The sequence below is a fragment of the Herpailurus yagouaroundi genome, unplaced genomic scaffold (genome assembly GCF_014898765.1).
Source record: "Herpailurus yagouaroundi ecotype Mexico unplaced genomic scaffold, PumYag 181, whole genome shotgun sequence".
In the NCBI taxonomy this organism is placed as follows: domain Eukaryota; kingdom Metazoa; phylum Chordata; class Mammalia; order Carnivora; family Felidae; genus Herpailurus; species Herpailurus yagouaroundi.
Window position 1 is genome coordinate 1,020,684 of NW_024412412.1, and position 13,180 is coordinate 1,033,863.

At 53.2% G+C, this 13,180-nt stretch overlaps 1 protein-coding gene across 8 annotated transcripts in view; it reads left to right on the top strand.

The window, feature by feature from the left end:
• DLGAP2 (DLG associated protein 2) overlaps positions 1-13,180 on the top strand; it is a 788,462-nt gene that overhangs the window by 652,613 nt on the left and 122,669 nt on the right. The gene's annotated exons all lie outside the window — the stretch shown is intronic.

The window sequence follows — 13,180 nt, forward strand, 5'->3', positions numbered from 1 at the left end:
CTACATACGCCGCGTGGAATCAGTGGGAGTGAGAACAACAACGAAAAAGCTACTTGTGCGTCTTACGGAGTAGTGATCATGCTACTGTTACTGCTGGTCAAGGAGCCAAGTTAAATCCCTAGCGTCTGGTTTGTTTTTGTGTGTACTCAACAGTGTGCGTACTATGCTGTGGAACCAGTGACAAGAGTCAACAGTGAGACTGTGGTTTGAGTGGATTCAGTCCTCCTTCCATCAATTCCATTTCTAAATTGGCCACGTGGCTCCATCCGGTGAAGTGTGCGCTTCTGTCCCCACGTGGTCCCGCTCTCAGCCCTCTCTGGTCGCAGGGGACAGGTGCCGTGGGCCGCCTGCAGGGGCGGTTTGGTGGACAGGTGCATGGCGACCTGCCAGCGTCAGCCTGACTGCTGCTTGTGACCAGAACATTCAGGCAGAGTGGGAGCCTCCACAACCAGCTGCAGGTGGGGCCCCTGTGACTCTGGTCATCGTGCCCTGGGCCCTGGTCATCCCGTGTGACAGCTGAGGCGTTCCCTCTCTGCTGTTCCTGCACCACTGTCCCTGAGTGTCTGGATTTCAAATTCCCCAAGGAAGAGGATGCACTTTCTCCCTCCGTCGCCAATGCCCATGGTCCCGTGATGGACCAGGAGCCACCCTTAACCCCCCTCCTCTGAAGGACCACCGGGATACAGGGTTTGTGGTGCAGGATAACGGCATGTGCATAGGTCACCACGGTCAGGTAGGCGTGCCTGCTGGACACACACGTTGTCTCAAGCTCTCGTCCAAATATGTGTGATTCGGAGAATACGCCAGAGATTCGGTTTTACTTTAGCAAATTTGGGGTTATTTTTAAGGTATGCTTCCGACGCTATTCCTTGATGCGACTGTACAAAACCGTTGTTTTATCACCTGAACAAGACAGTCACAGTGTTGGAGAGGAGCTGAGTCCTGAAAATGCTCATCACCTCCACTCCACACACCGAGGTGGCAGGTGGCTGAGCCTGTCCGTGTTCCCATGGGGTTCCAAGTCAGACCACTGTTGGCACTTGACTGGGAAATGACAGATTCACCCAGGAGGTGGGCAGGCAGGACAGGACTGCAAGGGCTACAGGCGAGGATCCTGTCCCTCCCGCCCCAGCATCACCTCCCAGCTGCCCCTATCCCTCCTGCCCAGCATCACCTCCCTCCTGTCCTGCCCCCATCCCCCTCACCCCAGCATCACCTCCCGGCCTGTCCCCGTCTCGCTCACCCCAACATCACCTCCCGGCCCGCCCCCGTCTCGTTCACCCCAGCATCACCTCCCGGCCCGGCCCCCAGCCCCCCCGCCCCAGCATCACCTCCCGGCCCGCCCCCGTCTCCCTCGCCCCAGCATCACCTCCCGGCCCGCCCCTGTCTCCCTCACCCCAGCATCACCTCCCGGCCCGCCCCCTGGCCCTCTTGCCCCTGACGCTTGCCTGTACCACACATGCCTCTCTGTGCACAGAACGCGCTCTGCCCCAGTGATTGGTCCCCATGCTTGTTTCTCCCACTAGACCATGAGTCTCAGACCTTGCCTCTTCAGAACAGGGACCGTCTCATCTGCTTCCTTCCCGACACCTGACCCCTGACGCCAGCATGGTGCACTGCAGACACTGAATGCACGGCGTGTGCGTGTGAGGACCGGTGGGTGGGGCACGAGTGAATGGGTAGAAAGGCACAGCTAGAGCATTCTTTCCTGTGTGGAGAAGGCACAGACCGAGTTTTTGTGGGGGAGTTCAGGGCACCCGGGGGTTGGGGGAGCAGAGGACCTTGTAGAGGGTAGGGTCTTGGCAGGCCAGGCGGCTAAGCTCTGAGAAACCGCGCAGTGGGCACAGGGGCAGTGGAGGAAAGAGAGGGGTTCGCTGCGGCTGGGACTCAGGCACCGTGGCCTCAACAGCTGCAGCTCAGAGGGGTGGAGGTTGGGTGGTGGGACCCCAGGCCTGCAGCCGCTCCCGGGGAGCCAGGAGCATTGCTATTGCCAGCAACGCACTTGGCCGCCTCCAGTGGCCGCTCCCCTCTCTCGTCCCTTCTTCCTTTCCTGCCCGTCTGCCTGCTGTTCACCCTCAAGTCTCTCTTGCTTTTACCTCCTTCAAGATCCACCCCAATACGCACCCTAACCAACTCACATCTCTGCGATGCACCCCAAACTCCTTGCTGCGATCGGTGTATCTCCCCGTCACGCCTCAGCAACACTCGGCCCGATCTAACCTCCAAACACATCTCACAAACACGGAAGTCCCTGAAACCCGACCAGAGTTGAATGCAGGGGAAAGAAAAGCAGGTTAAATTCCTTTTAGGTCCCTGGGCTGGTTTCTGTGAGACTCGGCCCCTCGGCCGGGTGGCTGTATGATAAGATAAAACATCCGAGAGGAGCCGAAGGCTGACACACTCGTGCTGTGCAGGTGCGTGTCCTGAGCTGGGGAGGTGGTGTGGTCGCCCTTCTTCCTCCTTGGGGGCCAGGGGGCCCCACGGCTTATCTTTCTGAGCTCTGTGACCTGCTTTTCTAGGAATGGGGTTTGCCGTCATAACTCAGCCTACTTCCCGGTGAGAGGAAGGCCCTGGATGTGCCCCCCAGGGAATGAGGATGACAGTCACCTACAGCTGTCAGAGGGATGAAGCTTCAGGCTCCGGTGGCCGCTTCGGTGTGCAGCACGACAGCCTCCCCACTGTGCAGCCCCTGTTGTGGAAGGGGTCGCTCATCTTTTAGCCCCAGGATAGGAGCTGACCCTCACTGTGTGTTTGTTTAGCGACAAGCAGCATGTGTCCAAAGAGACCCTCCGGAACTAAAAACAGTGACCTTCTCCAGGGCCCTTGGTGAACTCCATGTAAAGGGGGTGGGAGTGGGCCTCTGAGCCTGTCACAGCCCTGCAGACGATCGTTCAAGCTGTCTAGGGAGGGGCTGGTGAGAGAAGGAGACCCGACCATGTGGTGACTGGAGGGACCGCACACTTGAAACAGGGGGCGTTCCTCGGATCGCAGACTGCATGCACAGCTTGTGGACTGAGAACCATCCCATCGACAGGGGCCACAATGCAGTCATACCTAGAACCCCAGGGGCCACAATGTAGTAGTACCTAGAATCACAGTGATCATAACATAGTTATACCTAGAGCCCCAGGGGTCATAAGGTGGTTGTACCTAGAACCCAAGCAAACCTCAGAGGGGACATGGCAGTCTTTTGAGTCCTGCTGGGGTCCTGCTTTGGGGCTGTTTGACCTTGGGCAAGCCATTTGCCCCCTGACCCCATTTTCCTTGTTTGGAAGAGCTGGTGCTGACGGCTACCACACGAAGGCTGCTCTGCGGGTCAGACCGCGTCGTGGAGGAAGCATTGTCCACACAGGACGCGCTGCACTCATGTCCATACTTACTGCTCGTCTCTGTCCCTCGGACTGTTGAGACGGAACACCACACACACCGGCTCAAACCACAGGCTCATCCCTCACACGCTGGAGGCTGGACATCCACGGTCCAGGTGCCGGCAGACTCGCATCCTCGTCGGGCTGTGTCCTCACGGGCGGAGAGCCCGCGCTGGGTCCCTTCCTGTGAGCGCGCCCGCCCGGGACCGCACTCAGCCTCCGTCTCCTCCTCCAGGCCCTGTGTCCACACGGTCCCACGGGGGCTGGGGCCCTGCCCTGTGAGTCTGGGGGACACTCAGTGCACAGCACTGCTTGTCACCATCCCGTCGGGGAGACGTGGTGGAGGCCACTGGCACCACCGCCGGAATCCCCGCGAAGTCCCCTCCTGATTCCCCGCCTTGGCCCCAGACGCCCTGTCCACGCTCGCAGTACAGAGATCCCTTCAACCTATGGCTCTCCTGCCACTTCCTGCCCCCGAGACCTCCCGAGCTATCGGAAGTGGAGCAAGTCCCCGGGGAACCCCACGCTGGCCGGCCTGCACACGCCTCACCCAGGCTCTGCCCCACGGGGCCTCCCAGCAAGCCCACCTGACTTTCCCAGGACCTGTCACCACCGAGGCGCATGGGGCCTGTTCCCTTGTCCCCACGGCCTTGTCCACCACACCATAGCACGTGCTTCCCAGCAGGTGCTTCGCGCCATGTGCCGACGGGCAGAACCTCACCAGCAGTGCGAGAACGAGGTGGGGTGTGCAAACCCTTCAGCGGCCTCTGCACACACTGGCTGGGTGCTGTCCCCGAGCCTCTCATCTGCAGAGGGGGCGGTGGGGACCCCGTGGCGATCCGGCAGGCCACGCCGTGCGGTGGCAAGAACAGCCTCTGACTGACTCTACGCGCTTGGGCGGCCTCGTGTCAGAAGCTGCAGAGCCCGGTCAGGCGGCGGCCACACGCTACGGCCACGCGCCTCCTCCCAAAGCCTCCCTCTGTGCTCGCTTGTGGAACTGAGAGATACCGCCACGCTGGAACCGTTTGTGGGTAACACACTCATGCTTTTGAAAATGGTGTGAAACCGCACAAACGTGGAGGCTTTCTTCCACCGGGAGCCCTGATGTTACAACACTAGGATCTTTTTAAAAGGACATCTAAAGAAGGAAAGCACAGGAAGTGAAGAGAAGTGCTTCAGCCGGATGCTTTCCACTGAACTCAGCCCGGGGCCTCACAGTCAGGACGCAGCAAGGTCTTTCCTGCAGAACCTTTCCTTCAAAGGGGCTCAGAGCGCTTGAAGATGAGGAGTTCTCCTGAGGGACGGCAGGCTGGGAACGTGCGGGAGGACACGAGTGTGCCTGGCATCCGGAGAGATGCGCAAGCGGCCCCCACCCCTGGGAGGACACGAGTGCTCACAGCGTGTGGTCAAGTGTCGCTCACTTCTACAGTCACCGGCTGGCCAGACACCAAGGAGGATGCACCACGGTGGCCAAAGGGACGCTACTAACTACGGGGAGCGACTTGGAGAGACGGGAGGCCAGCTGGGCAACATGATGCTGCACGTGACAAATCAGCAGTGAGGGGCACGGACCCGAGGGCCACGGAGGTATTTGCAGGTTGATGACCCACATCCTGAGATGAAGTCTCACCACGCCTGGGACCGCGCCTGGGAATTTGCCCTCGAAATGCTTCCCAAGTGACTCTGGTGTGAAGCCTTGGTCTCCAGACCTTTGAATCTTGGGTGGATAAAGGCAGAGCCTCGCTATGTGAGGAATGTGAGTGTCCCAGGACAGGTGCTGGCTGCTGTCCCCGCAGGAGACTCAGTGAAGCCTACGGAGTCCCGGCCAGGCTGCCCCGATGCACCTCCCCCCACGGTCCCCAGGCAGGGGGCCCCCATGCGCCCCCCACGGTCCCCAGACAGGCTGCCCCAATGTGACCCCCACGGTCCCCAGACAGGTCCCCAAAAAGCTACCATTCACTGCACAACTTGAACCATTGTCATCAGATTTGTCTGATTTTGTAAGAAGGCAGAACAGTGAATATCCAAACTACGTAAAATATCCTGACGCAACAGAAATCTGATCATGACACGTGATCCAGGAAGGCAAAGACGGGGGACAAAGGAGGATGCGTGTGAACATGCTCAGGACCTTTGCACTGAGCCCCAAGTTTGCCTCTGAGCCTGATGGCTTCGACCACACGTGTTGTGCCCTAGACAGAAGCCATTAAGGAGCAAACCAACAAGCTTACCGCTTCCCTAAATTTTACTAAGCAGGTTTTTTTTTGCTGGGTTCTAACACACATGGGAGAATTTTGTAAATTAAAGTTTGAATGTGTTCAACTTCATGTTTTTGTTTATGTCTCCTCCCATTATGGTGTTTATTCATGACGTGCTTTGTGGGGACGTACACACATTGTACACTTTGCCCATCCACGTGTGGTTTTCGGTGTACTTACAGACGGACGCAACCAGCAGTGCCATCCACTGAGAGCATTTTTAGTGCCCATACCCTCAGCAGTGACTCCCCATCCTCCCTGCCCCAGCCCCTGACCAGCAACAAGCTGCTGTCTGTCCCTGAGGACCTGCCTGTCCTGGACACTGCACAGAAGTGGGGATCATGTTTCAGTCCTTGGTTTCTGTTGCCTCCTAACATTCCACTGTATGGATACGGCCCTTTGTGTGTTCATCAGGTGATAGACAGTGGGGTTGTTTCCACTTTGGGGCTGTGTTGTGGACGGTGCTGCTGAGAACAGACGTCCACAAGCTTTGGGGACACAGGCTTACATCTCTGTTGGGCATGTGCCTGCAAGTTGGATCCCTGGGTCATGTAAGGAACTGCCAGACTTTTCCACAGCAGCTGCACCATTTCACGTTCTCCCCTCTCCAGCGGTGTGTCAGGTTTTACCTCCCTGTGTGCTTTGAAACCCTTGTTCCCGTCCATCTGTTACAGACATCCTGGTGTGTGTGAAGATGTATCTCACTGTGGTTTCAGCTCCGTTTCCCTGATGGTTAATGACGTTGAGCATCTTTTCACATACTTATTGGCCACTTAGGTATCTTCTTTATTTTTGAGAGAGAGACAAAGCACAAGCAGGGGGATGAACTGAGAGGGAAGGAGACACAGGATCTGAAGCAGCTCCAGACCCTGAGCTATCAGCACAGAGCCCAGTGCGGGGTTCAACCCCACGAATCATGAAATCATGACCTGAGCCAAAGTTGGTTGCTTAACCAAATGAGCCCCCCATTTATGTATCTTCTTCAGGGAAATATCTGTTCAGCAACTTTGCCCATTTTTATTTGGATATTATTTGCCTTTTTTATAACTGAGATGTAAGTGTTCTCTATATACTCTACATATAATTTCCTTATCAGATGCATATTTGCAAGAATCTTCCCCATTCTGTGGGTTGTTTCTTCACTCTCCTGGTAGTTTGCTTCAAAGCAAGAAGTTTTTAATTTTAGGAAATCCATTTTGTCTTTTTCTTTGTTTCCTGGACTTTGGATGGCATGTCTGGAAACCTCTTCTAATTCACATGACCAAGGAGAGATGTGCATTTTCTCTTTAAAGAGTTGTATGCTTTTATTCCTTACTTTTAGTTCTCTGATCCATTCTGAGTTCATTTTTGCATATAGTATAAGGGGTGCAGCTTTGTTCTTTTGCACGTGGCCACTGGGTTATCCCAGAACCATTTATGAAAGAGGCTATTCTTTTAACAGTGTTAGCGCTCTTATCAGAACTGAACTGGCCACAGATGTGTGGTTTCATGTCTGGATGCTCAACACTATTCCATGGGCCTATATGTATATCCCTGGGACAGTGCCACACTGTTTTTGTTACCATAGCTTTGTAGTAAGTTTTGGAACAGGACCTTTGAGCCCTCCGACTTCCTTCTTGCTTTGCAAATTGTTTTGGATGTTTGGGACCCACTGTGTCTCCACGTGAATTTGAGGACTGTTTTTTTTCCACTTCTGCAAAAAAGCCAGCAGGAATTTTGATAGGCATCATGTTGAGTCTGTAGGTGACTTTGGGTATTATTGAAAGTCATCTAATCCATGAACACAGGATGTCTTTCCATTTATCTAAGTCTTTTTTTTTTAATGTTTATTTGTGAGAGAGAGAGAGAGAGACAGAGCATGAGTGGGGGAGGGGCAGGGAGAGAGGGAGACACAGAATCGGAAGCAGGCTCCAGGTTCTGAGCTGTCAGCACAGAGCCCGGCGCAGGGCTCGAACTCACAGACCGCGAGATCATGACCTGAGCCGAAGTCAGACGCTCAACCGACTGAGCCACCCGGGTGCCCCACCATTTATCTAAATCTTTAATTTCTTTCAGAGATGTTTTCTAGTTTTCGAGATACAAATGTCTCACCTCCTCGGTTAAATGTAGTCCTGACCATTTGATTCTCGAAGACATTACTGTCAATGGAATTGCTCAACTAATTTCATTGTTGGTTTGTTCGTGGCTGAGATGTAGACACATAACTGACTTGCACGTTTTGATCATGTAACCTGCAACTTTGGTGAATTTGTTTATTAGCTCAAATAGCTTTCTTACAGATTCTCTGGGATTTTCTCTCTCTAGGAATATGTCATCTGCAAATAGAGATAGATACATCTCCTTTTCTTATTAGGATGTCTCTTATTTCTTTTTCCTATCTAATTGCCCTGGTTAGAACTTCCTGTTCAGGGTTGAATAGCAACACCAAGAGCAGAAGCCCTTGTCTTGTGCTGATCTTAGAGCAAAAGCTTTCAGTCTTACACTACTGAGTATGTTAACTGTGAGTTTTTCATAAATGCTTTTATCACGTTGAATAAATTCCCTTATGTTCCTAGTTTTCTGAGTGTTCTTACCATGAGAGGTTGTTTGATTTTCCCAAATGCCTTTTCTGCATTTGAGTTGAGTTGGTCACGTGTTTTTGCTTTGGTCCTATTACTCTCTTGTAATATGTTGATTTTTCTTTTATTTTTTTTTTTTTTTAACATTTATTTATTTTTGAGACAGAGAGAGACAGAGCATGAACGGGGGAGGGTCAGAGAGAGGGAGACACAGAATCTGAAACAGGCTCCAGGCTCTGAGCGGTCAGCACAGAGCCCGGGGCAGGGCTCGAACTCACGGACTGTGAGATCATGACCTGAGCCGAAGTCGGCCACTTAACCGACTGAGCCACCCAGGCGCCCCAATATATTGATTTTTCTATGTTGAACCTCTTTTGCATTCCCGGGATAAATCCCACTTGGTCATGGTGTATGATACTTGGAATACACTGCTGGGTAGGTTTGCTAGTATTTTGTTGAGGATGCTTGCATCTGTGTTTATAAAAGATATTGGTCTGTAATTTTCTGTCCTCATGATGCGTTCATCTGGCTTCCATATCAGGTTATGCTGGCCTCATAGAACGAGCTAGAAAGTGTTCCCACCTCTTCAACTTTTTGGACGAGATTGGGAAGAATTGGCATTAATTTTTCTTTAAATGTTTGGCAGAATTCACCAGTGAAGCCATTGGGTCCTGGGCTTTTTCTTTGTTGGGAGGTTTTGATTCCTGATTGAGTCTCCTTATTGTTATTGGTCTGATCGGATTTTCTGTTTCTTCTGGAAATAATTTGTGTATTTCCATGAATTCACCCATTTCATCTAGGTTGTCTATTTTTTAGTGTAAGTTGTCATAGTATCATAATCCTTTTTATTTATGTCATCAGAGGTAACTCCCCAGTTTCATTTCTGATTTTAGTCATTCGAGCGGTCTCTCTTCCATTCCAGCCAAAGGCTTGTCAATTTATCGGTCTCTTCAAAGAACCAACTTCTGGTTTCGTTGATTCCCTCCATCATTTCATTTATCTCTGCTCTAAGCTTTATTATCTCCTTCCTACCTCTAGCTTCACACTTAGTTTTCTTTTTCCGTCTGTATGAATTTTAGGGTCGGCTTTTGAATTTCTACAAAGAAGCCAACTGTGATTTTGATAGGGGTTGTGTGGAGTCTGCACATCAGTTCGGGAAGTGTCTCCACCTTCACCATACTAAGTCAGTCCACGAATAAGGGACACTTGTCCATTAGTCCAGAGCATCACGGACTCCTCCCGCCGTGTTTTGTGGTGGTCCACATACTCACCTTGTACTTGTTAAATTTTTGAGGAAACTCTTTGTTGATGGGGGTTCACGTAGGGTCCTCTTAACATATGGCGGGAGACATCTTTCCTACCTTCACGTGGTAGATACAGGAGTAGGTTCACATGGCTGTTTCTTATCACACCCCCCAGCTCATGCGTATGTTGTGAGGTCCCGACGGACGCAGATGGGACCATGGGCCTGAAGACTTACGAGAGAAGGAGGCTGAGGCAGGTGCCTCAGCAGGAAGGATGGGTGGGTGTGTAAAGGGTGAAGGCAGCAGAGAAGAAAAGGGAGCCAGGGCAACCCCAGGGATGGAGTGGGGGCACCTCACAGCTCTGCACGGGGGCAGAAGACATGATGGTAAGTGGAACTGGTGTGGGAAAAATACACGATAGCAGAATGTTTCGCTTTTCGGCAAGCGGCTCCACAGCCTGCTCACCAAGTGCGTATTGTTTGGTGTCATCTTGTGCGGGCTGCTCTTTACTCTTAGCTTCTACCTTTAGTGAGGATGTTCCTTTTAGGGTGCACGGCAAGTGCAGTGACGATGACGGGGAAACACGTCTGCCCGATGGGCACATAGAATAAAATTAGACGAAAGGCAGGCAGGCACCTCACCTGACTTGGTGAGCTTCAGGCCCCCGGGAGACACAGCTGGTGTCTCAGTGTGGTGGGACCTCGGGGAGGGGTGCCTGCCTCTAGGGCTGGGGTGCAGGGGCGGTTCCATGCGTTCTCCAAGACTCGGGCCTGAGCCCGTCACCGCCATGTGTGCCCAGCCTGGCTGGCTCACTCCTGGGCTTGGCGTGCAACCAGCAGCCGCTTTAATGAGAAAGGGCCCATGGGGCCCTCACCCAGTGCCTTCTCCCACCTGGTGGCAGCTGGTGCTGGCAGCAGGCCACCTGGAGCTGTGCACACGCTGCGTGTACGTGCAGGTCTGTGTGCCTGTACGACCTCAATGACCTTCCCCACCTGTCCTTCCAGCCTGGGCTTCATCAGCGGCGTGTGAAAAGCGCTGGCTCCCTGCACATGGTGCCCGCACCCAGAGATAGCGTGCGTATTTTTTAAAGTTTTTATCCCTACACTCAAAACATACTTTTTCAGATTAGAACACCAACAGTCTTGTGAAATCCCACAGTAAAATGTGCCTTTACCCCGTAGTTTGAATTTGGGGAGACAGCTAATGGATAAGGAGGATTAGACCACCGTTTTCTCTTGCCTCAGAACGAAATACGGTGCGGTGAGCAGCAGGCAATGACGGAGCTAAGGTGCCCCCACATTCCGTGTCTGTTACCTCACTTAACACAGAGAGACTGCCAGCCCTCGAGTGTCTATTCCGTGTTCCAGAGACTTAAGACAACAACAACCTGTAATATAGGTCTCTAATGCACGTTTTAGAATCACCATTGTTTACAGAACATTGTTTTGTTGTTTGTCTTTGGGAGTGATATTATTTTTACCAGGCAGTGCGTCAGTTTCCATGCCTACGTCAAGGCACTGAGTCCCGGAGAGCAGAGATGAGAATGTGTTCCGATGTGTTACATAATCAAATTCAATTCATTACGGCTAAACTTTTATCTTTTGTATTGTTCTTTCATGTGGCCGCATTCATAATGTAGCTTCTGGGCCGAACGTGAGGCAGAAATAGGATACGTGAGTGGAGCCATAATGGCTGTGCTTTTTAATATAGAGGAGGATTAGAATTGTATTAAATTACATGTTAATGGAAAAATAAAGCAAAAGATAATAGGATGACAACTTTATGCTGCTGTAAAGTCTAGATTACAGCACATAGTTTTGCTATTTATCAGCTGGATATTGAATTTCCTTTGAAAACTTGCTTTTAATTATATTAAAACATAATATAATCTACACTATCCTCTCCTAATATATTAAAGTGCTCTGGTTATAATTTGGCTGTTGAGAAAGGCAGGCGCCCAGGAGCTCTTCCAGGGCAGACACTCCCATGAGGCAGTGGCGCCCCTCACACCAGTGAGGTCGGGCTCTCTTTGGAGACAAGGGGTCCCTGCTCGGGAGGACGTGCAGGAGAGGCCCCTGTGCTGCCCTTCCTAGGAGACAGCCCCTCCCCTGCTCAGCGTCCGGTCCCGGCCGCTGTCCGTCGCTCCCAAGTAGGGTAAGTCGTGCCCCGACTCCTTCAGGATCTGCGAGATTGTGCCTCTCTGCCTTGTAGGATATGTCCGCGTCTAGCTGGCCTGGACAGGTGGCGGTCCAGAGCCTGCAGAGGGGACATTTTGAATCCATGTCTGGGACCAGGCACTTGGCAGACGTTCGCAGGGGATGATGCTTCCTTACGTCAGTCACCAGAAGAGTTGGTCAGAAATGATGTAGGAGACGACTGGCATCTCTTAGGTTTCTTTCCTATTTCCCACAATTGCCCCGAATGTCTGTTTGGCGTCTGCTGTCGGGTGTCCCTGACCCCAGGCTGCAGGTGGCACCTCCCAGGTCAGGAGCTGCCAGGACAAAGACAGGGACGGGACGGGACGGGTGGGCGGGGCGGGCTGGCTGGTCTGGCCTGAGGCTGCTGAGCAGCCCGGGGAGGGGGCCGGGCCAGCGCGGGAGCAAGGGGACAGCAGACAGCTTCCTCCCTGAGGAAGCGGGGCACAGGTGCCTCGCGGAAGCCCGAGTCTTGTCCTGCCTCCAGGACGACACACAGCGGGACCGCCTCCCCCGGGGTTGCCTGGACTGCGGGGCTCTTGCAGAGTGCATGCTGCCTGGGAAGGAGCCCACAGAACGATGGCCAGAAATAGGGGGTGTTGCATTTGGCTAAAGCAGCATGCCTCACCGACAACGAGGGGCGGGAGGGAGGGCCTGGCCAGCCCACCAGGTCAGCATTGGCCTCCGGCACGCGCTCCGGACTGGCACACGGCCATCCCCCGAGCAGGCCGTCCCGGGGGGCCGCTTGGATACAGGCTGACGAGTGAGGACTCAGCAGTAAGCCGGGAGCCGCTGAGCAGGGAGGAGCAGGCTGGCATGTGCACGGGCAAGCGAGGGAGGGAATGAGGACAAGGGGAGGGGAGGCAGGCAGGAGGCCGCTGCTGTGGCCCTGGCTGGCGACGGGCACTCAGGGTCTGAGCCAGGGCAGGGAGGAGGTGGGAGCAAGTGCCAGCCCTGGAGGGCACGGCCGGGAGAGAGCCAGCAGGTCTGCCTCCGGGGCTTCCCGGCCCCTGACAGCCTTTCCGGGACAGCCAGCAGAAGGCGCCCGGCCACCCCGGGGTCGAGCGTCGTGACACGGCAGCCTGAACGGTTCAGTGCCCGGACTCGTGTCCACAGCACGTAGCCACCTGCCTGAAAACAAAGCCAGCCCCCTCTGAGGGACGACTCCTTAGGACTTATCTGTGCACAATATTGCATCTCACGTAAGCAAACCATGTTTTTCTGTCCTGGGTAGAATCTTACAGTGGAAAGGCAAGTATCTGAAATGAAAGTTAGGACATCCTGTGTTAGTCCTGCTTTGACACAGACAGATGGCCTCGAGAAAGCCACCTCTTCTCCCCCTGAGCCGCAAGGACGTGGCTTTAGACCCTTCAGGATTAATGCATGAGTACGTGTCACATGAGCTGACTGAGCAATATTGCTAATTAAATAGCAAATGTTACTTTTTAAACTTCTGAAACTGAACCACAATACTCAAATCTAATTGAAATGTAACTCATTTTGCCCCCAAATTGTTGATTTGTTTAATAGCACAAAGTCTTGCTGTCCAGAGACCCA